Consider the following 24,390-nt stretch of genomic DNA (forward strand, 5'->3'; position numbering starts at 1 on the left):
ATAATCTTCCTGGTTTTGGGTTGCCATCAGTTGTTGGTTAGCATTGAAGATACTTTATTAGCTTTTAGCTCATCCTAACTAATAAACCTTCACAGGCCAACGAAAAAGTACCACATGGGTATCTCTTTACCACATGCTTCCTCTTATTTAACTGCTGTAAAATATCTTTTCACATTTGTAATGGCACCGTAGGGGATTCTCTTACCTCTGGTTTGCAAATACCCCACTTACTTTTATGTCAGGCTGAACAGCCACCAGAAACCTTTGCTCACTACTTTTCCAGTGGAAATGTAATTTAAGTAGACTGGGCAAAAATCAGAAACCATAATAAATATCTGAATGAAAAGAATGAAATAGATCTAGGCAAGCTGATTGTTGACAGTGTCTTGAGATCTACATGATCACCAGCTAAAGGTCTACTGGTAGATTCCAATCTACTTTTTGGACACACCTGATCTACAACATTTTCAGTGAAAGGTTGATATGTTAGTATGCCGTGTGTCCTACTCTGGAGTAGAACTTCTATACAATACAGGTTATCCCAAAAGCAGCACTTTGATTTTAGGTGTATTTATATGTTTTCAACTAAAGCCTTAGTCATATTTGAATGTTTTGTCTTCAGTGCATATGGTTGGTTAAATTCAATGTCAAGCTATCACTGCTCTATGAATGAGGTCAAACATAGTCAAAGTGATCGGGATTTCCCTTGAGTCTTTTTATCCGATCAGAAGTCTTAATATACCTTCAACTCATCCATTGCACACTGTCTGGGCGACCTGGCCAAGGTTGATCTGACATTTTTATTTTACTTTGACCTCAACAAGTAAAGAGCGCCTATTCATTACTTCAAATTTCATCTATTGTGGAAGATGATCCACATGATCACCATTGCTAGTTCACAATTTCACACTAAATACATTTATAGGATGAGGTAATTTGCAATAATGGCTTCCAGCTGCTCCTAACTACCCTTCAACACACACACAAACAGCTTTATTTCCAATTTGCTAATTTCAGTGGATTCACAATATGCAGGGACAATTGTCAATATCATGAGATTAAACTGTATGCTATTTATTGCTGTTATTAATCTGAATCTTGTATTTTCTCTTCCGCATTCTGCCATTTTTAATTTCCAGAGCCTGCTGATTATGATTCTCCTGTTAATATGTACCTGTGCTTACCTACGCTCCTTGGTCCCCAATTTACTAGATAAAAATAAGACAGGGTAAGGTGACACAATTGTAATTAACAAGTTGTATAATCAACCCTAAAGCTTTAAAGGGAAAGACTTGAGAATATGTAAATCCATTTACTGGGGTTACATCAGCCAGAATCTGATGGTGCTATGAACAAATGTATTGATTAAGTATCATGTTTAGAATAGCACCTTAACTGATAAGTTGTATAGAGTATTCTATTTATTTGCACTTTCAGAACTGGAAGTCATAGCATCAGTCTCTGGTCTACACTAATCAGTTTCTGTACTGAATGGCAGTTTTATATTTTATATTTAAATTTTGGTGGTGTGGCACTTTTTTTTCAAAATCACATACTAAGTAGTAAGTACTAAGTAGTAGAAATTTCTAGCATGTATGATCTCTATTTATACACAACACAGCAAAGCCAGCAACTCTAATTAAAATAGACTTAAAGGAACAGTTCAATGTAAAAATAAAAACTGGGTAATTAGATAGGCTGTCAAAATAAAAAAAAGTTTCTAATATACAGGTAGTTAGTTAGCCAAAAATGTAATGTATAAAGGCTGGAGTGAGCAGATGTCTAACGTAATAGCCAGAACCTAATTTCCTGTTTTTCAGCTCAACTCTGAGTTAGTCAGAGACTTTAAGAGGGACTGCATGGGACATAACTGTTCAGTTTCAAAAGCAACAGTTATGGTCCATGTTGCCCCCTCAAGTTACAGATAGTCAGCCTCCGCACTTTTCTACTGTGTGTGCTTCGAAAAAGTCGTCTATATTATACAAAGATTGTATCCGTACATCGATCTCCGGACTAGCGCCCAACATGCGGGAGAAACACTTGCATACAAATTGGTTGCTGCCCGGTAACCAAACAGTGGAAACCAATGATATAATGTACAATACTTGAGAATTATGACAGAAATTTGTGCATTAAACTCTTGGGTTTATGAAAATTTGCTGACAATGGCCATGGATTTCATGATTAAACATTGACTGTTTTCTCCCTGTTGTTAAAGAATCAAGTAATGCTATGTGGCCTGGCTTTTTCAAATCATTGGCTAAAACCCAGTTTTTTTTCTCAGGCTTGCCAAAATCTCTTTTTGATCATTCAGTTTGACAGGCCTTGCCTACATCATTTACTTGGATGAAAACATATTTCCACAAAAAGCCAGCTCAATCATGGGGTTGCAATCACAGCTGAATGAGTTTTTCTGGCAGGATCCATGTTTGTGCGTGGGATCTGGGGGTGGTAACTTGTAGTAATTACTGATCAAATACCTCTCCAGACAAGATAAATGATGGCGCAAGACCACAACTTGTTTATTTAAAACTCTATCAGAGTTCTCCACTGAGTGCTATTACAGTTTAATGATCTATTTTTTAGTGGTTTCTGAGGAATTAGATTGCAAATACCAGGACTTAAACTAAGCAACTCTCTTTTGGGGGGCCTGTGTCAGAACTTCTATGGCTAAATTATCATGCGGTATATGATTTTAATATCTCAAAAACTACTAAGACTAGAATAATAGTTTATTCTGGAGTACTCTGAATAAATATACAGTCATTTTTTAATTTGCATTTATTTTGGCTCCTGGTCCGTACTGAAAGTGGGCCTGTACTTTGTGAGTGCATTAAGTGGTACCGACATGGAAAAAAATACTTTTCAAAATATTAATGTACATCTAAAGCTACCTATAGGTCACTTTGATCTTTTTTTTTTAATGTAATTATTACTTGAAGTTTCTAATACTGTCCGTAATAATAAACCAGTAGCTTGTACTTGATCCTAATACCTAACTTACATATAATTCATCCTTAAGGAAGCAAAACCCGATTATTGGGTTTATTTAATGTTTAAATGATTTTCTAGTAGACTAAGGGCTCTTACACAGGGGCGTTTTTTTTTCGCAGGAATAGACACACTCAATTATTGTGAAGGGGGCTGTACTCACACAGACGCATGTAAGCGCCAAATGCAGGTGGGGCGCAGCATGTTGCATTTCACCTGCGTTTGTCACATACATGCGTCTGTGTGAGTACAGCCCCCTTCACAATAATTGAGTGCGTCTACTCCTGCACTCCCCTGCGGCTAAACGAAAGAAAGCGCAATGCAAGGGAGCGCAGCAAAAAATGTCAGTGTGTAAGAGCCCTAAAGGTATGAAAATCCAAATTACGGAAATATGCTTTATCTGGAAAACCCCAGGTCCAGAGCATTCTGGATAACAGGTTCCATGCCTGTACTAACAGTCTACTGCAGCACAAATATGGCCCTTGTGATAGGTAATATAAAAGCACCAGTAAGGACTTTTATGGCAAAATAATGAAGCTCATGCAAAAACAGTGCTAAGATAGATTTAAAATTAAAAATATAAAGGTGTAAGTTTCTTTTTATGCCTCACCATGTTTGCCAGTCCTTTTAGTGCACCAACTCTTCTCTGTGACTAATTTTGATTCAGCAGCATTGAGACATACGGGTTTTCATTTAAAGCAGTTGCCGACATAACAAGGAAACATATTCTTGAAAAGAAAATAGAAAACATACCTAAAAAAATAAATCAAACTAGCTTTGTGCTATGAAAACCAGGTGGGCACGTTTAGAAGACTGGTAAGAAAAAACTAGCCAGTTTGCCCCACATTTAGTTGGTTTTAACTCTACTAAAAAAAGCTAGTAATGTTTGTTCTCTTGTACGTATTTATGATATGAACAGTCTTTAATCCATTGCTTTCTCCTGGGAAGAGAAGCACAGTGCATGGCAGTGTAATTTAGGGGTCATGGTTTAAAATGTATGTGAAACCCTGGATTAAAGGATAAAACTTAATTTTTTTTCTACTTCTTGGAAAGCCTTGAATGAGACATAGAAACCAGAAGTTCTCCGAAGACATATGTTCTGATTTACAAAAACTGGCAAAAGTGAAAAAGGGGATCACTGACAAAACACTCCATCATAATAACAGAGAATACGCAGTCACCTCATAAATAGGCAACAAATAGGAAAAACAGGGAAACAACTAATCACATTTTTATTAGCATGGCATACGGTTCACAGAATGGGAGATACAGGCGTCTACGTTTTCATAATGCACAATAGTTAATGGCATAATTTAGTTTTGTGGGAATTTGGCAATTGATGTTCCCATTAAAATAAACAGGTGAAGCAGCTTTCTCCTGGCATAATGCACCTATCTAGGATGCTGAAAACGTTTAGAAAGATCTTTGAGCAGCATTAATTTTTTTTTAAAGGAACAGTTCAGTGTTAAAATAAAAACTGGGTAAATAGATAGGCTGTGCAAAATAAAAAATGTTTTTAATGTAGTTCGTTAGTTATGTCCGATGTAGTTCGGCCCCACATCGGACATAACAGTTAAGTGAGTTTGCAATTGATCTTTAGCATGAAGCTCAGATTCAAAAGCAACAGTTATGACCCATGGAGTCTATGGGAGATGGTTTTTCCGTAATTAAGAGATTTGGATTTGGAGAACTTGATAACGGGTTTCCGGATAACTGATCCCATACCTGTACCACAAGGCTGACTTAGGTTTTGTAATATTTACTATTTTAGTAAACAAGTATTAATGCATGCTAGATAAAATAGGCTAACTGAGGTTCCCTTTTTAAATGTAGCAGGCTAATTATTTGTCTTTCTGCATGTTCTAAAACCAGATTATATAAAAATGGTGATACCATACAAAAATTCTGTGAGGCCCTTGAGCATAATTGGACTATAATATTTTGTTTACGGCCACGCCTGGCACACAGGTCAAAAGTGCTTCCAGGCAATTTTCACTCAACTGGCAGGGCACGAAAACATTTGCAGTTGCTTGGACTTTCAGGTCAAGCAGCAGTACCGATTCTGACCATTTTATCACTCATATGCCAAGCTAGAATTTGGCTGTTGTGCACAATGGATAGAGTTATAAACCTTACCTTATTTCAGTAGCAGCAAAGTAAAATTGCCTGCACACCTGATGGATAGTGATGGGCGAATTTATTCGCCAGGCGCGAATTCGCGTAAAATTTGAGCGATTCACTGCCGGCGAATAAATTTGTGAAACGTGCGCGGACAAAATTTCGCTGGCGTCCAAAAAAATTGTCGCCAGCCTCCAAAAAAAAACAGATGCCGGCGTTAAAAACGGGCGTCTGGTCAAAAAACGGGTCATCGGCGTCAAAAAAACGGATGCCGGCGTAAAAAACGAGACGCCGGCGCAGTTTCGCGAATTTTTCGCCATTTTGCGAATTTCACGGGAATAATATAATTGCATATGTCGAAATTATTTTTGTTAAATTCTATTGTATTGAAAAAGTCCATATGTTGCAGTATGCCATGTGGTGATGCCCTTCAGCATCGTCTTCATGCAGTGGCCCTGAAATAACTTGATCATTCACTGGTATTTTTTGGCCAAGACATTTTTCAGCTGTAAAAATATGTACAGAACATGAATATAGTTTTTTTATTCCTTGACTCTCAAAAAAGAGTAGAAATGGACCAACTGTCTTTTGCTGAGGAATTTATATAAGTACTTTTCATAATCTAAATTTTGGTGCATTTGTTAAGGTATCTGTCCAAACATGGAGCTACCTGCTATTTGGAAGCATGGCGGGCTGTCTTGTTAGAAGTGCTACGGTAGTTTGAAAGCAATTTGATATGCGAAACTGCTATTTTTCCCTACAAAAAATCATTAGATATAACAAGAGATAACTGCTGTTCTTTAGACCCAGTTAAATGTAGTTCACACTACCTATACCTAAACAAATTGTCAACTACTTTGTTTGCCCATAAACTGTTCTTTTTTTATCTAAATGGAATTCATCCTAGCTATACCTAAATAAGCAATTTAAATTGTTTTGTGCACAAGATGTTTTTAAACTTTATACTGTTGAGTAAACAAATAATACACAATATTTAGAATCTCCCCATCAGATTGAAGTTGTATGCTCTTCATTTAGAAAAACCACCAATGATGATTGGTGGCTGGATGTACTGGACTTCTATTGGCTGTCAACCATGTTGTTGGAATCCTTCTGCTCAGATATGTTTTGAGTTAGTGTCAGTATTTAGCCCAAGTTGCTGAGTCTTGGGAATTAAGTCCTTGCATATATGTCTGTGGTGACATGAGAGTGATTTCAACAAAAACTGTGATTTGTGGTGAAACATGCTCCAGTTAAAATAAAGATTCTGGAAAAGAAACTTGGCAGATAAACTGCTTATTCTAAATGCAATATTATTTTGTTTTTTTCTGATGTCTTGAGGGACCTTAGCAAGGGATATTGGTCAAGATTCAGATGGAGTCTTTTAGGAACTATGCCTTTCTTTCTCTTAATACTCATCTGCAGGGATCAAGGGGCACGGTCCCAAACTAGCCTTGTAATACTCATTGCTCAGTCAGTTTCACTTGTTTGGAAAATCATTGTTTTAACCTTTTCTTTCATTATACTTCTTTTGTTATTCTCTTCTTTCTAGTTTCTTAGTCTTACATTTGAACATATTCAGACAATGCTTATGTAAATACACATTTGATTAGAATATCTAACAATATAATCAAAATCTACCTTAGGGTGAACTGATAAGCAGTAAAAATATGCATCTATAGGATAGACAGGGGTAACATGCTCTGAACAAAGCATATTTATTAGTTTATTGGTTATCGATTCATCGCAGGTATGGAATCCATTATCCAGAAACCCATTATTCAGAAAATTCTGACTTACAGGAAGGACATCTCCCATAGACTCTATAACCAAATAATTTACGTTTTTAAAAACGATTCCCTTTTTTCTCTGTAATAATAAAACAGTACCTTGTACTTGATATTAACTGAGACAATTAATCCTTATAGGAAGCAAAACAGTCCTATTGGGTTTATTTAATGTTTAAATTCTTTTTGTTTAGTAGACTTAAAATATGGAGATCCAAATTACAGGAAACCCATTATCTGGAGAATCCAAGTTCCTAAACATAGCAGGTCCCATACCTATATATGCATGTTAACGTTTGAAAGGTAACCTGAGAGAGGCAATATAATTACAATTCCCACAATCCTGATGGTCAAGTACCCCATTTGCCCATATAAATGCATGCTGAAAGTCAACGGACTAGTCAGAATGGCTTGTTATTTTTACCTGCGGCTTCCTTTAAATGATGAAGCACCATAGTGAGGCACCTCACTACCTACAATTAATCTGATCCAAATAATAATACTAATACTTCTGCCAGGCCTGTTTTATCCCAATTTCCCATGGGCTGGCATGTGCTAAGGCTAATATTGTTTTTTTGCTTCTCTGTGTGGGACCATCATAGTATGCCACCTTAACTGCAAGTCATTGTAGGTGTAGCGACTATAAATTAGAAACATAGTAAGCACAATAACTATTTGTTTGAATTTCCATGGGCAAGAACAAACATAAGGTAAAACATCTTCTGTAGTGATGTAAAGGTCACCACCACTCAACATCATGGAGTAATGAGTTTAATTTCACTTTGAGTCTGAGTTTGTCGATTACCAGAGGGACACTCATGGAGAATAAATAATGCGCTGGGGCTTTTTATTATGGTTTAAGCTAAGGCCCATGCTACCTGTGAAAGAAAGTGATAACAGCACTGTTTACAATTCCATTGACAATTCCATGCTTTCTGCTTTGTGGCAATTTCTGTTTCAACACAAGAAGAGATACACTTCACTTTTTTGAACCTAAATCCTTTTAAAGTGTGCCGACTTCAAGTCCGGACTAATTGCACAACTTTACTAATCCCCTTGTAGCTGAATAGAAGCAAATCCCATCAACAATGTGCCAACATCTAATGGGAATCCTTCCCAGAAGTGTAGAGGCTGTTAATGGAGGACCACCTTCCATTAATGCCACCTTTAGTTTTAGAATGAGATGTGTAGTGTAACAAAACGAATATAATGTAATTTGTGTAATGGGCAGAGTCTGTATCAATGATAATGTGTGAAAGGTATCTCGAGGAATGCACTCTTAGTTCAACTTTCTGCATTTGGAACTGGACGCCAAAATAAACAAATCCAAATTTTAAGTGCTCCAGGGATGTATTTTAAACAACTGGTTTATTTTATTCTGATTAAAGGGATGAAGTTTACTATAAAATCCACATTCCGGATGGCTGGAGCATGCTGGAAACTGAATTGGGTTCTGTGTTTCCATATGGTATACGGCTGGGTTAATTACTAATCAGCCACGCTGCTTGGGTGTTTTAATTGGTGCTTCGATTTCTAGGAAAGGTGTGACAACGTTATCCCAAATAACAGGCTCTCTAGCAGATGAGCAGCTATATAGGATGTGTGCTGGTATATATATACACATGCAGTGTTTATTGGAGTTGATTAATAATCATTTACATAGAGCCGAGGGATTTTTATGGTGTTTCCTTTTAAAATAGAAGTCACGCATGCCCCTAAACACTCCTAAGCTTGCACACCATCCTGTTCACTTCTATAAAATTCCCATGAGCAAATAATCAAACCGCAAACCGCAATGGCTTACCCTAAGTTGGGTTAAATGGTGTAGAAATCGAGCAGGTTTAAATGGTTTATTCAGCTCAGCATGGCAGCATGTTTCTTTCTGTCGTGCACATTGTTCAACTGCAGCCCAGATGCACTTGTGATACAGTGAGGTTTTTAAATGAAACAACTCAGATGCAGTTGAACTGCAGACTTTCAGCTTTAATTCAGTTGGTTGAACAAAAAGATTGCTTAAAAATGTGAGGAACTAAAGCCTTTAATGGATTTCATGTATAATTTGAAAAGGACTTTTAATCATACAGATTTTTATGTCTGGGAGGCAGATCCACTTTAACAATATAAATTATATGTTGCTTAAGTATCCATTTTGGGGCTTTTTCCTAAAAAGGACAAGGAAAGCTGAAATCTGTGGCTAGGGTGATAATTATTTTAGGTACCCTCAAGTAAGCTAAACCACTAAAAGCTTAATTAATGAAGTAGCTAGAAATGTTGTATATCATGTTTTGGACTTTTGTACAAGCCCAAGGCAACCAAAGCCCTTTAGCAGTAAAGATCTGTGTCTCCAAAGATGCCCCAGTAGCTCCCCTTCTTCTTTTCTGCTGATTCACTGCACATGCTCTGTGCTGCTGTCACTTACTGAGCTTAGGGACCCACTCACAATATACAGTACACATAGGGGCAAATTTACTTAAGGTCGAATATCGAGGTTAATTCACCCCGAATTGAAATCCTTCGACTTCGAATATCGAAGTCGAAGGATTTACCGCAATTCGATTAAATCCTTCGAATCATTCGATTAGAAGGATTTTAATCGATCGATCGACCAAAAAATACTTAGAAAGCCTATGGGGACCTTCCCCATAGGCTAACATTGACTTCAGTAGGTTTTAGGTGGCGAACTAGGGGGTCAAAGTATTTTTTTAAAGAGACAGTACTTCGACTATCGAATGGTCGAATAGTCGAACGAATTTTTAGTTCGAATCGAAGTCGAAGTCATAGTCGAAGGTCGAAGTAGCCCATTCGAAAGTCGAAGTAGCCAAAAAAACCATTTGAAATTCGAAGTTTTTTTTCCTCTATTCCTTCACTCGAGCTAAGTAAATGGACCCCATAGAATAAAAATGTCACAATATAAGGCTGATTAGTAATTAATACAGATAATTACATGGCAGCTCACAAACCAGTGCAATTAGCATCAGATTTATGTTAATAATAAATATATTACATTTAATAGTCAGCCTTGTAGCATCCGATAATATGACAGTCCAACCTAATTTTCTGCTTGTAAAATAGCTATGGTCCCTAAGCTTAGCTTCTCAACAGCTGCTCAAAGCCCACTGAGCATGTGAGTGTCACAGACACTTTCCAAGATGATGACTCCTTGTGACAAGTTTGAAGTCCTGGATCATTGCTGCTATTGAGATGCTGAAACTTAAGGCTGGTGCAATAAGTTCAGTATATAAAATATGGCATTTTTAACCATAGTCACAAAAAGTAAAGGGTCACAAAAAGTAGTATCAGTATGAAAAAAAAATGGTGCCTTGTATTTTTTTATACGTATTCATTTTGATATAGTATCTTTTAAATGTTCTATTATACAACTGGACGTGTTAGCTTTCCTTGTTTTATACTTTTTAGCTTCTTCTAAAGGTGACAAACAATATTATATTGCAGTAGAACTCTGATTTAACTTACCCAGACCTTACGGTTTCCCTGAATTCATGCAGTTTTTTCTAGGCCCCATTTAGGCAAGCAGCATCTTTGTTTTCATGGAATGTATGCTGTTTTTACACTGTCCGCCTAAACTCCAAAACAGCCGCAAAAACCTTTTTTTTCCCCACTATGAGATTCCACTGCATCCCCTGTGGGCCCTAGAGTGTGCAGGTCAGAGCGCCCCACACCCTTGGAAGATGTCACTAACTCTATTTCACTGAAATTCATTTTTAAATGGTTTTAGCTGCATTTTGAATAATGCCCATATGAAGGTACATCCATAGTGGCATACACTCTGATTGATTCATTCATTATATGTATTGTGTCTCTTGCACTGCCTGATGGGTTTTAATAATGAATGAAACAATGTCCACCGGAGAGTTTTATGCAAATAAGATCTGTTAGATACATTCCATGTCCAATGGGCTGTGCAGTTAATTACCTCACTGCTGTGTTTTTGTTACATGCACATTGGGGGTCAATTTCACATTGTGTCAAGCATCAGCCTACCCTCAGAGTTTGGCGACTTCATTAACGTTACACTCGGAGCTCACTATACATACTATACGTGCTTTTATTTCATTTATAAAGTACCATTACTGTGCAATGTATTGATTAGTGGCACTGCATGACATAACAAAACAAATACATAATGGAACAAAGATAAATGAGATTAGAGGGCCAAGGCCATAAAAGCTTACAATCAACAAAATACTTTTCAGTGATATTGACAGATTCAGAGGAATTCTCCCAACTTACTTTTCTGTACTAAGATTTCCTTTAAATTATTCAGAGTCAGCGCTGCAATAGCTTTAGGAAAACAAGCGGTATAGTGATATGGTAATATATAGTGTAGTATATTTATACCTTTGTGGGATTAGTTTAGCCCAATTACCAAAAAATTGCAATTAGAGAAGAAATACATCTGCATCACATTTGTGTGTCTTCCAATTAGATTATAGACAATTCACCGTGTGCAGTTTAGGTGTGTACTCACAGACATTTTGTTTATTTTCTGTTTTATTTTGGTCCCGATCAGCCCTTCAAATTATTTTGGGAAATTTCTTTAGGGAAATGAAATGACGATTTTGATGAATCCATTAATTACGAATTTTCAATATCATTTGATACTTAGACTTTTTGTTCTATTGTTTTGAATTCATTTTTCCATGATTTCATTTCTGTTTTTATATGCTTAATAAATAATACAAACAGTAAAAACCAGTATAAAACCATTGTAACATAGATTTCTTGGTAATTGGGCTAAACTAATCCAACAAAGGTATAAATATACTATATATTACCATATCGCTATACCGCTTGTTTTCCTAAAGCTATTGCAGTGCTGACTCTGCACAATTTAAAGGAAGTTTGGTTTTACACTCGGAGGAGAGCGAGTTCATTGAGAGCTGGTAAAATAAGGGAAACCTCAGGAATCTTTGAAATTTTTGAAATTTTCTGTACTAAGCACTGCTCTTTTATCAATGGGTAATGTTAACATACCATCTGTAGTTGTTCTCAGCATTATTTCATATGTTCAATGCTTTCCAGCTACTAACTGTTATACTACAACCCCCTGAACGACTAATCACTTTAAAGGGGTAGTTCTCCTTTAAATTAACTTTTATTATGATGTAGACTTTTTTATATTTTTTTTAAAATTGTTTAGCTTTTTGTTCAGCAACTCTCCAGTCTGGAATTGCAGCAGCTACCGGGTTGCTAGGGTTTGTTTTACTCTAGCAATGAGGCACTAATAAGATAAGATGACAATAAAACATTTTTTAAAAAGCAAAGCCTCGCAGAACAATAGATTTTTTCCTGTGGGGGTCAGTGACACCATTTGAAAAATGAAGATATAATGAAAAGTTGTAGTGTATAGAATGGTGCATTCTATAATGAACTAAAGGTTAACTCAAAGGTTAAAGGGGACCCGTCACCCAAAAAAAAATATTCAAAATCCTAGTTCTAAAAACCAAATGGTGTCCAGGGTCCTTCCTACGAGTTGAAAAATCAATTGGTGGTCAGGGCACCACAACAATTGAAAAAGAAATCATTGGTGGTCAGGGCCCCCTTACAAGTTAGCAAACATCATTGGTGATCAGGGTCCCCTACAAGTAAAAAAAAAACACATTGATGCCTTGGCCCCCCAACCCACTCTAAAGAAACATTGGTGGTCCTCCCACAAGTTTAAAAAATAATTAAATTGGTGGCCAGGAGTTAAAGATAAAAGAAGAGCAGAAGGTGTTCAGTGGAACATATTTTAAAGTTCAGCAGGTGGCCTTTTTCACGACATGGCTTCTTCGTTCTTCTCGGGCGCAGTTCTTCATTCTTTTCCATTGCAGCTTCTTCATTCTTTCCATTGCAACTTTTTCATTCTTTTCTGGAGCAGCTTCTTCATTCTGCTCTGGATCGGTTTCTTTGTTCTTCTCCGGAGTGGTTTCTTCGTTCTTCTCTGGAGGGGTTTCTTCTGCAACATGGCCAGGCCCAAACCCAGAAAACCCAGAAATTGTAATGATAATGATAAAGTGCCAGTCTGCAACACACTGGACAACAGAAAGGTATAAGCATCAACAGACACATCACATACAAAGAGGTAACAATGGGGCTGCTTCTTATGATACTATCTATGTGGCAGTTTGGGTTGGCAAATTGAAAACCTTATATAAATAATACGTTTTCAGCAGGAGTGGGATTAGTTCCCCTGTAACGCTAGATTCTCTTATAACTATTACTGGTCTAGTTTCAATACCGCATTATGAGTAGGGTTACTGTATTGATAATATCCTGTTAATAAAAACTTGAAATAATTGTGCAACCTTTAACTTTTGTATTATAACTACACAACTATTCAGAGAAAAGAAACTACACTATATTCACTACAACAGGTGTAACTTTGTTTTCACCTATGCAGCAACCACTCATATATTTTCTTTCATAACAGTAAATGTCTGACCATGACAGATTGTATCTACAGTCATTCTTGCAGACTAACTTGAATGTAATGGCACAACTGAGTGATGATTCAAGTGTCTTTTAAAATCATGCAACATTATACAGAGATTATACGTCATTTTCATCAGTTTACGCCTGTTGTGGACTTTACAAACCAAGTTCCCTATTACATGTTCACACACTATGGTTAATGTTATTAACCTCTATGTTTTTATGGGTAACCTGTAAACTGCATGGGGAAAACATCAAAATAACAGATAGCGGGTGTCCTGGCTGCAATCAAACCTAGGACCCCCAAGGCAGCAAGCTACTCAGCCTATGAATAAGTGCCTTAATAGGCACGAAACGCATTAGGTTTCTATGTCCTAATAAAATTTTCTAATCACTTTTTAATTAGCTGTTGCTTTATTATTGGAGGTCCTCACATCTCTTTTGAGCAAGCCACCAGTGCCAATTATTGCACCAGTGAGTTGTAATGATGGTGGCTGCTATGTTTGGTCCTGTAAGGCTTTAAATTGCATTGGATGTAGTACATAAGCATATGATTAACGTGGCTTAGTTAGTGCTTGAATAGTGGTAAAACAGAGTCAAAGTCTCTGAAATATTTTCAAGCAGTAAATATAAGCAATGAATTTACCCATTCAAGAAACCAATGTTGAATATCTCACAAATTAGTTTTAGCTTTATGGCTAACAATATAGTAACCAAGGAGTTTGTTTTCAGCTGGAATTCTACGTTGGGCGAGGCGTTAGATGCAGAGGATTGGGAACTAATTATGTTCACCACTGCCAAATTGAATGTTGGATTTTCAGAATAAGCAAAACAATTCTACACATAACTTACTTAATCTCGTAAGAAAACATTTTTGCTGTTCCCCCATTACCCACATTTATATTTGTGACTACCACAATGTTCTTCTGCATTTGGAGAACATGCCAGAAAGACTTTAGCTATATAAATAATGTTTCACTGAAAATACAAGGTAGGTTAACTAAATGGAATTCATTGGTTTGCCTTGTCAGCAAATTAGAACAACTTAGTTGAATTAACTTGGGGAGTAAAATTTGATAACCAACAAAAAAAAAAGTTCCATTGAGTTTAATAGCAATATAGATATATAACATTATAAATATATACCTCAATGTTGGAAGTACTACCACCCGTTGAATTAAATAAAAAAAATCTCAGACTGGGATCTCAAATAAATAACTAATAATAAAATATTAATAAAAAATATTTGTTTCTTTTTTTCTTTTCTATTTTGTTATCTGAGCATATTGCTCAGCCATTAAAAAAAAATTATTCTGAAAATAATAAAGGCACAGTGCAAAAAAAAAGTGCCAATTCTATTTCATAAACTATTTGATAAATGAGCAGTTTCATCTTTCCTGTCTGTTAGGAGGTTAGTTTAATCAAGGGCATATTTAGCAAGAGTCGAATTTCGAATTGAAAAAACTTCGAAATTCGAATTCAAAAAGAACAACTGAAATTAAGTCAAAGGTTTTTTTTGGTAGAATAGGTTGTTTTTGATCGAATAGGTCCATATTCGTAAGAATCAAAGTAATAGTGCATTCAAATTATATGTTTCAAAGTTTTTCCCCCAAAAAAGCTTTGATTTTTCAAAGACCACCAATTGACTACAAATAGGTTCTAGGAGGTCCCCCATAGGCTAAAACAGCAATTCAGCAGGTTTTAGATTGTGACTGGTCGAATTCCAATTTTTAAAGAAATTTTGAAATTCTAATTTTGAGTTCTTTGCAAATTCAAATCGAATTTGGACTATAGTCGAGGTGCACAAAAATAACTCGAAATTTTGATTTTTTTTTTATTCGAAAATTCACCTTCACCTTTGATAAATCTGTTCCTAAGTGTGGAAGTTACATTGTCTGTGCAGGCCACAAATTATTGTTTGTGTTATAGAAGTCAAGAAAGAAAGACTCTGGGTGGTTGCCTCCAGAATGCTTTCATTTTTTGAAATAGTGATCACAAAAGACCTGAGAACTAGCTAAATAAAAACTACTCTTATTTGTAGTGATCCTCAAGTATAAAGAGCACTTTCAGTTTGCTTTCTGTTCTTTATGTGTCCTGCCTTTTAGGCAGGGAGTCAACATTCCTGATCAGTGAAGGATAGAGCGTCTGCTCAGTAGTTGAATGTGATCCAAGGAAGGTATAGTGAGCTCAGTCTTCTTTGGTTTCTTAGTGATGAAGGGAGTTCAGGGAAAGAAGAATGCAAGGATGAACAAGGTGCATTTACTACAAAACAATAATGAGTAAGATTGACAATGGTTTGGCAGTGGCTACTCTTCAAACATCTTCTATGTTTGATTGTTTCACTTAAGTGTCAGTGTTTCCTGCAATTAATGGGATCCTCTAGTATTGCACTTTGGTAACCACTTTAACTTTTCTGCTGGAGTACCCTGCAGGCAGATTTTCCTACATGAAACACATGGGGCTAATATGTGGGGCTGTCTTATACGTGTTCACTCATAGTAACTTAAGGCACCTCAAAAACGTTAAAGCATGTTATTGCTGCATTTGCACCCACTATCTCAAGAACAAACATTTTTTTATAGACTGACTGCAAGTCAAATAGAAATTCAAATGTACATATTCTGCACAAATTATTGTTTTCAAAACATCATAAATAGTATAAGTATTTGGCTTTGTGGGTTTTAATGTGTGAATTCCCATCCTTCAGCCAAATACCATTCAATTCATCTTGTCTGCAAACTGTGCAAATTGAAAACATTACTTAAGGGCAGAAGCTGAGCAGCATGGAAATTCTGTATTGATATTGTCCAAGAACAAAATGCCAAAAGCTCTTATATAGCAGTAAAAGATGCAAGTGACAAATCAAATATGTGATACAGACAAATCTTTATCCAATTAAAGTTCTGGACACAGAATTCCGTATGGAGCATGACACAAAAGGCACTGGTACAGTATTCCATAGAAACCAGATTGGTTGCAGCTGGTTAATGTACAAGGGCACTACTGTATATCTCATGACTCCAGGAGCCACTTATTAATATCATTAGATTCATTTTTTGTGACATATTCAGGTTTATATAAATGGTATATTCCATGTTTTTACAATATGCTTGTCTTTCACATTATAAATGCTACCAATACACTTAAAACACATTGCAAATGCAATCAACTTCCATGTTTGTACATATTTGTTAAATGGGAAATATACAACATTACATGTGAGAACAATTAATAAGTGTTTTATTTTACGCACAGTCCTGCCTCCATGGTTCTTCAGAGAAAGTATGGGAGAAGAATGACCAAGATACTCTCTTAGGGCTAAACTCTATAGAAAATTTTGTTTATTTTTTGTCTGACCCACTGGATCCTATGAATCAAGGTCAGTTAGTCAGACACTATCAGATTTTTTTGATGAATATGCAACATGCAGAATTGCCTTCCAACAGATTTGCCCCAATGTTGGTTGGCAAATCGTCTGTGAAGTTTACACATTAGATTTTCCTATTAGACCTATTATATTTTTATCTAACAACTACATCTGACGTATAGGATGTGATCTGTCAATCAGACACCATCCTACAAAATCTCCTGTGGAGTTTAGCCCACAATTAATAGGCTAACTACTGTTTTCCTTCTGATAGGATATAATTAATACAACCAATCAATTAAAGTCCCAGCCCCTTCTCCCCCCAGTTAGCCCTGTTTTTTCTTTCCTCCATCGAGATGTGAATGACTGGTGTCTGAAGAACTAGGTTTTCGTTACCTGAAAGCCGTAAGTACAACCACCTTATGGGTAGGTTGTGCAGGGTATATTCCCTTAGTCCTCCCTAGTAAACTGGAGAGTTTCTATGTACCTGCGATTTGTTGTTATATTGATTAAAGAGGTTAGGAAAGTCATAAGTCCCCAGAGTACCCCTTGTGTCACCTCTAATAAAAATGACCTTTTATTTATGACTTCAAAGAAGACTAGTTTTCTAGTCCATTCTGTGACGAAAGAGCTTTTAACTCAAGAAGGGAAAAAGCCAGATCAAACTAAAAGTTTTAAGTATATGTTTCCTTTTGTTCATCTGTGGGAAGATCCTCCAAAAGTGGACATTCCCATTTCTAGTTCCAGGAGAACTACTATTCCAGTAGAGCAATCAGCATTGATGATTATATGGACAGGAGAGTTGAATGTGCCCTGCGTAGATCATATGTGGCAGGATCAAATAATTGTAAACCTGCCTTCGCAGCTGTTGCAGTCTCTAGAGCCATGATACTATGGATGAATTCTTTAGAGATCAATGCAGGAACTTCCAGAGATTCCTTGTTGGATATGTTGTATCCTATAAAATTGGCCTCTAATTTTCTATATGATGTGGAAATTGAAACTCTGAATTTGGGGACCAGAACCATGACTCTGTCCATTGTTGGAAAGAGGGCACAGGAGGGAAAGACTTTTACAGAACCTGAGGCTTCAGATGAAAGGGTCGGTCAGGTAGGAGGAAGGCTTTCTTATTTTCTTCCAACTTGGAAGGCAACTACCACCAATTCCTGGGTCCTCAACATTATAGAGAAAGGCTACTTTATAACATTTCATGAAGTTCCTCTTCAGAAGTTCTGCATGAACAAATTAATCAGATCCAATCAAGAGCATTTTGAAGGAAGCTATCCTGAGTTTCAGAAAAAAAGGAATACTAGAACTAGTTCCTGTCTCAAAAAAAAAAAAGGAATTTTAATCTCATGTTTTCTTGGTAGTAAAACCAGATGGAAGGTTCCACCTTATCGTAGATCTATAAAATTTGAGCCAGTTCATCAGAAAACAAAAGTTTTGTATGGAGAACAAGTCTGCCATCAGTATTCTGCAAGAAGGAGATCTTATGGTCAAAATAGATTTGACAGATGCATACCTTCATGTTTCTATCCACATCGACAGCAGAAAATTTCTGGGATCATCTCTTTATCATCTTCAATTCAGAGCTCTCCCATTTGGCATTATATGAGCCCTGAGAGTTTTCAAAAAGGTTATTGTGGTACTTGCAGCAGCTTTAAGACAACAATGAGTCTTTGTGGTTCCTAACCTAGACAACTGGTTACTAAAGGCATCTTCTCTATTGTAGATAACCGAATATCTGAAGCTGACCCTGTCTCTTCTCTTGAATCAGGGATGGCTTATAAATGAGAAAAAATCTAATTTGCTTCCTGCTACCTCAGTCAAATTGTTGGGCCTCATCTGTGCAGATGAAAGTTTTTCTTTCCCAAGACAAAATTCAGTCTCTGTGTGTGGAAGTCAGTAGACCTAGTAAAGTCTCATCAGTTTCACTTCACCAGGCCATGAAATTGTTGGGGTTAATGACTGCAACCATAGAGGCTGTGCAGGGGGCAAGAGCTCATTATGCATCCTTTTCAGATGAAGATTCTTCATCAGTGAAACAAAGATTCCAACTTTCCTCAAAATTCCAGCAAAACACAAAAAAGTGTTAGAGTGGTGGATCAATCCACAGAGGCTATCCCAGGAAAATCTATTCAAGTTCAAAATTGTGACCACTTATGTATCTGACAAAGATTGGGGAGCCCACCTGGAGAACAGTCACTTCAAGACTCAGGCCAAGAATTAGATCTATTGTGCCTCCATGGGATTTAAACATTATATTACCTGCTCTGCATGAGTCTCCCTTTGAACCCTTGTTGGAAGTCAGCTTAAAGTCTTGGAAAACGACATTTTGGTGGCTGTGACATCAGCAAGTAGAGTAAGGGAGTTACAGACCTTGGCAGCAGAATCACCTTACACTATTTTTTTCCTGACAATGTGGTAATGAGGACCTTGCCCTATTAATTCACAAATTATTCTACCAAAGTTTCATAATTCTGATGTGGGCTATGTAGATGAGAAATCGCAGCTTCTGAATGTTCACAGATGTTTATCTAAGTATATTGAAAGATCCAAGTCCTTCAGATGATCGGAACATAATTTTGTCCTCTTTTCGGGAAAGAGAAAACAGTTGAAAGCATCAAAACCAACCATTGCATCTTGGGTAAAAAATGCCATTGTGTCTTCTTATTCATCTTGTAACCTTCCACCTCCAGACATGTTAGCAGTCTCTACGTCATGGGCAGAGAGATCTTCAGTTTCTACAGAGTATATATGTAGAGCAGCTACATGAAGCAACAGATTCTAAAGATTGGAAATTGCAGCCTCTCAAGATGCAGCCTTTGGCAGCTAAATTATTCAAGTAGCTCTTTAAGTTAAATTGTGTAGACCCACCCCTTGGGTTTTGCTTCTTAGGTCATAGGTAATAAGTCAAATCAAATTACTATGGATATACCATGGCCATACCATGAATGAGAACATTAACAGAATTAATGAGGATTCTGATGCCAGACATTTTGGGAAGCAACACATCATGGGATCATTTGGTAGTGAATGCGGGACCTTGTTACATTTCCAAACAATATTCAACCATTCTTTAGTTTATATTAAGAAAAAAACATAAAAAAAGAAAATTGAAAATCATATGCTACGTTCTTACATTTTCCCTTTTAAATGCAGGTTAGTCTCAAAACAATACTTCATTATTGATGTGGTCATATTGGCTGCCACAAGAAATGGTTGGATTTCATATTTATAAAGATACAATATTATTGGCACCAGTACATATCCTACTGTGCTGCTCCAGGCACTAGTCTGCTTGTAATATAGAATTTAAAGATTTTTTCCTTACTTTTGTGTCAAATTGGAAACTGGTCTTTCCGAACTCATGCATGTTAAAATGTAGTTAACCATGATTTATAGCATTCATATTTCATTCAGACACTTTCAATAAGCTATCAAATAAAATATGTACTGTAGACCGAGAAGCCTGTAAATGATTTATTGTATTTTATTTGGGAGAAAAATGAATAGCAGTGATGTGAAGTAACTAGTGGTGCATATACACGACTATACTGGCCTCCCTAGGGCCCTCTAGTCCCCAGGGTACTTGTGCATCTGCTCAGACTGCATAACATGTTATGTCTAAGCCTGAAATGGATACATGTTTGCATCAAAGTCAATTTGCGAATTTACTGTGAAATTTGCGAAACGGCTAAAAATTTGCAAAACGCATTGAAGTCAATGGAAGTTAATTTTCGTAAGTGCGACTATTTGGTCCAAATGCATTAAAGTCAATGGACGTCCGAATAATTTTGACGAGGGATAATTTTTATGCACGCCCAAATTTTTTTTTGACATGGCAGATTTTTCACGCAAATTTGTGTCTGCCAAATTCATTTGCCAATGCACCTATTGTAATATGTGTATAAACCAGCAGATATCCATATATTTGTTAGACTTGCTCCTCACATTTGTTCTCACTGTTCCTACATCCACCCATGTGTAAGATCTGAGCCTACTTCAATCAACCACTTTCCCCAAATCAGTCTATAATACAAGGGCACATTTTACGATATTTGGTGCGCCTGTGGTGGGAAGCCAACTGATATCGGCAGAGGACTAATTAGTCTATGATGGGTGCACTGACATCTAGTGAAAGAGAAAGCAATTCTAAGAAAGATTAAAATCCTTTAATCATATTTCCTAAAGAAAGGGAATACTAAGAAAGACACAATGCCACAGCAAGTTCTCAGGGCCAAAGCAACTTTATTTAGGCCCATTGCCACAGCTCAGAGCATTTCTTATTTACTTTGGAACAATATTTAGTAGCAAAGCAGAGAATTATCTAAGAATGTTTTAACTTGTGTATTTGCTGCATACATTATAATGATAGGCTTGATTTCTCACATGACAACACTTCTCAGTTATCCATGAGTACATTTGGAAATGTTACAAAACATGAGGCTGATATTTTCATAAACTAACAGGAAAAAAGGCTTCTATCCAGTGATAAACTGACTCAATGGAAAGGCAATTCCACATACTGTAAGGCTTCTAGTTTTTAAATTATTATCTATTTCTCTAGTCTCAGAGACATACTGTATCTAAAGCAGCTTTTTCACTTCACAGCCAATTCACAGTGCTTGCTTTTTGGACTTCACAGGGTACCCATATTAAAATGTCATTTCATAGTTCCTTTCCCTTTCACTTTACTCACCAGTAATAACTTTAGCTTTTAAAGCTAGTGAATGATTTCCAAAGCTCCAATCTGTATTTAGATCTCACCGTCTGTAGTTCTATCTTTGTATTCAGGAACAACATTTCTGTGAAATGCCCTAAAGTCCTTAAAATCTTCCTCAAAGGGACATTATTTATCCCTTTAGAGTTGTCCCTGTATTCCTATCAAATTATTGGCCAGATTCAATTCAGTGAGAAAAAGTTGTCTCATGGTTTATCTCATGAATACACAGGGACAAGTTACAATTCAAGGAGAAAAAACTTTTCTCCTAATTCACATCTAGTTTTTCCCCATAGACTTCAATAGAATTCTCATGCGATAAACAGTGAGATACGTTTTTCTAAATTGAATTGTATCGTAAATTGAATTTTTATCCATGACTTATCAAGTGATAAACCTTTTTCTCACTTAATCGAAGCTGGCCCTATATGTCTGTTTAACAACTCTTTGTCTAGGGCTAAAAGAATGAAGTGCAATGAGTGAAAAAAAAATGTGGGGGACAGGGTGGAGATTTTTTATCAATGCCATACAAACTACAGAGAATAATGCTCCAAGTCCAATTTGAGGTACAGCAGAACAACAAAAGACTCTGTAGGTCAAGACTGTCTAGCACTAATTAAGAATTAATGTACCATATGTGGGAGAGAATATAGTGGTTGATAATGCTAAGAGATGTACCCATTTTTTTATTAATGTTATGAATTCTCAAAAGTAAACCCAGTCATCCAGAAACACAAGAGGATAGAGGTCCCTGCACTCAATAGGTTTCTATCTAAGAAGGTCAATTGGGGACTGATAAAAGTTTTCTTGTGTAAAGAGCTGGGAAACAGATGCTTTATTACTGCTTCAAGTGAGAATTTGTATATTATATATTACTCTATTAATTTTTTATAATGTTCAGAACAATACCTACATTTCACATGGAATATTTATGAGGATTCAGAAGAGAACAATTTAGCCCTATAAAAATAAAATTAATACTACAGAGAAGGTGCTGAGAGACACCTAAAGGGTAATTAAGTTTTTCTTTCTGCAGTTAATTATTAATATGCAATTGCCCATTGTGGGCTAAATAATCAACTGAAATAAAACTATTGTAGCATAAATCAGGCCTGAAACTTGTATTTTTGAAACAGCAGTAGCTTTTTACGTTTCCTATTTATTTAAGGTCGGATTTTAGTGGTTTTAGAGGTTTTTGAAACCACTACTAAACTCAAGAAACTCTAAACTCCAAAACCATAAATGTCATTGAATTTATTAAAAGATCTGAATATAAAAAGTACAAATGAAAAAAGCAATGAACAATGCACTAGAAAATAAGAATTCATCAAAAACCTATAAATATTTGAGTTTTTGGACAGCACTCCAATAAGATCAGAGCAACTCCCATAGACTTCCATTGACTGCATTAGAGGTTTTTGTGATTTTTACAGTAAATTAATCGAAAAATTTTAGAGCTTTCTTAAAATTATAGGCAAACCACAAATTGTTTCAAGATTCATGAAAAAAAACCAGAATTCGATCATTTTTTAATGGGCACCCTAATCAAATTGAATAACACTTAAAAAGTACTTGGGCTAATAGGGCTGTAACCCCTTTTTGGCCACCCCCCTGGTTTGGTGAAAGGGTACTGGGAAAACTCTTCTCTGGCAGTGCCTCCACCTAATGGGATCCAGGAATACACCTGCGGGTGGCCCCATTAGGAAAACATTCAATACACACACTTGCTTTATAAAAATATCAACTTTATACAAGGAAGTGCAGATTAAAGGGGAACTAAACTGTAAAAGTACATGCATGACCCACTACCCTGATGACCCTGTGCCAGTCCTATCCTGTAATTCCCTACCAGGCAAAGTCCCACACTACTCCTTTGGTGACAAAGAGTCTCTGTCCATTTTCCCAACAACTTTTCCCGATGGACAAGGTACTGGCTCCCACGTGGCAGGCACACAAACAGCCTGTGACACAATAGAAACCCCACTGGATCCTTTCCTCTACTCTCCCCAGGCAGACTCACCCGAAGGCTCACACACAGAGCTGGCAGGCTCACACAGAGTGGAAACAGGCATCCACAGCAATTAGAATCTTTATCCAAGAAATGCAGCTTTGATGAATCCATAGCTGAACTGTAGCTCACAGCACTGTCTATAGCTTGAGCAATTTCCACATTCAGTTTTGGAAAATCCAGAGCTTCAGAGCCTCCTGGTCGCCTACCCCAGCCTCAGAGGCCTCCTGCCTCTACATCTTGGCTGCTGAATTAACTCTCTCCTCCAAGAAATAACATACACCAGTAAGACAGCAGAAATCTGTAATGGCTGTCTGAGCACATGGCTCTCCCTTTTATAGTAAGGTGGCGCAGCAGCAACACTTTGTGGTATACTCCGGTATCTGCCCTGCTGCACCCACAATGCTCCGACCCCAGCCTTTGGGAAACCCCATAGCTCAGCTTGTGGCTCTCTGTAGGGAATTAACCCTTCGGTCCTTACAGTGGTATTTTATTTTCCAGAGAATCACAAAATAATACCCAAAATACAAGTGATACAAACAGTTTGAAATGGCATAATAACCTGTGCAGTGCTAAAGAATTTATGATGTGATTTCCTTGCAAAAAACATAACGGCAAAGATTTCATTTATATGCAACTTAGTTAGACAAATGAAGTACAGACAAGACAAGACTGCTAACCTTGGTGTAGGAAACAAAAAATCTTAGAGGTTGGAAATGTATCAAGGTTTCTGTCTTGTCCCTTTCTGGCATCCTTAGCGAGAATGATTGCTTTATATAAAACTAAGCCGCAAGGATGGCAAACAGGGACTACCATACCCTGTCTCTATAACGTTTCTGAAGGGGGCAGAAAATTTAAGATGGTATATGATATTGAGTATTACTCAGTGATTCCTATTTTAATGGTTAAAGGGATTCTGCCATGGTTTTTATGGTGTAGTTTTAATTTTAGATTATATTAT

The 24,390-nt window shown here is 36.7% G+C and overlaps 1 pseudogene; it reads left to right on the plus strand.

Moving 5' to 3' along the window:
• The first annotated feature begins 1,052 nt into the window (after positions 1-1,052).
• Positions 1,053-5,568, plus strand: LOC108705302 (annotated as a pseudogene).
• Positions 5,569-24,390: the final 18,822 nt, after the last annotated feature.

Source organism: Xenopus laevis, chromosome 1S (assembly GCF_017654675.1).
Source record: "Xenopus laevis strain J_2021 chromosome 1S, Xenopus_laevis_v10.1, whole genome shotgun sequence".
Taxonomy (NCBI): Eukaryota; Metazoa; Chordata; class Amphibia; order Anura; family Pipidae; genus Xenopus; species Xenopus laevis.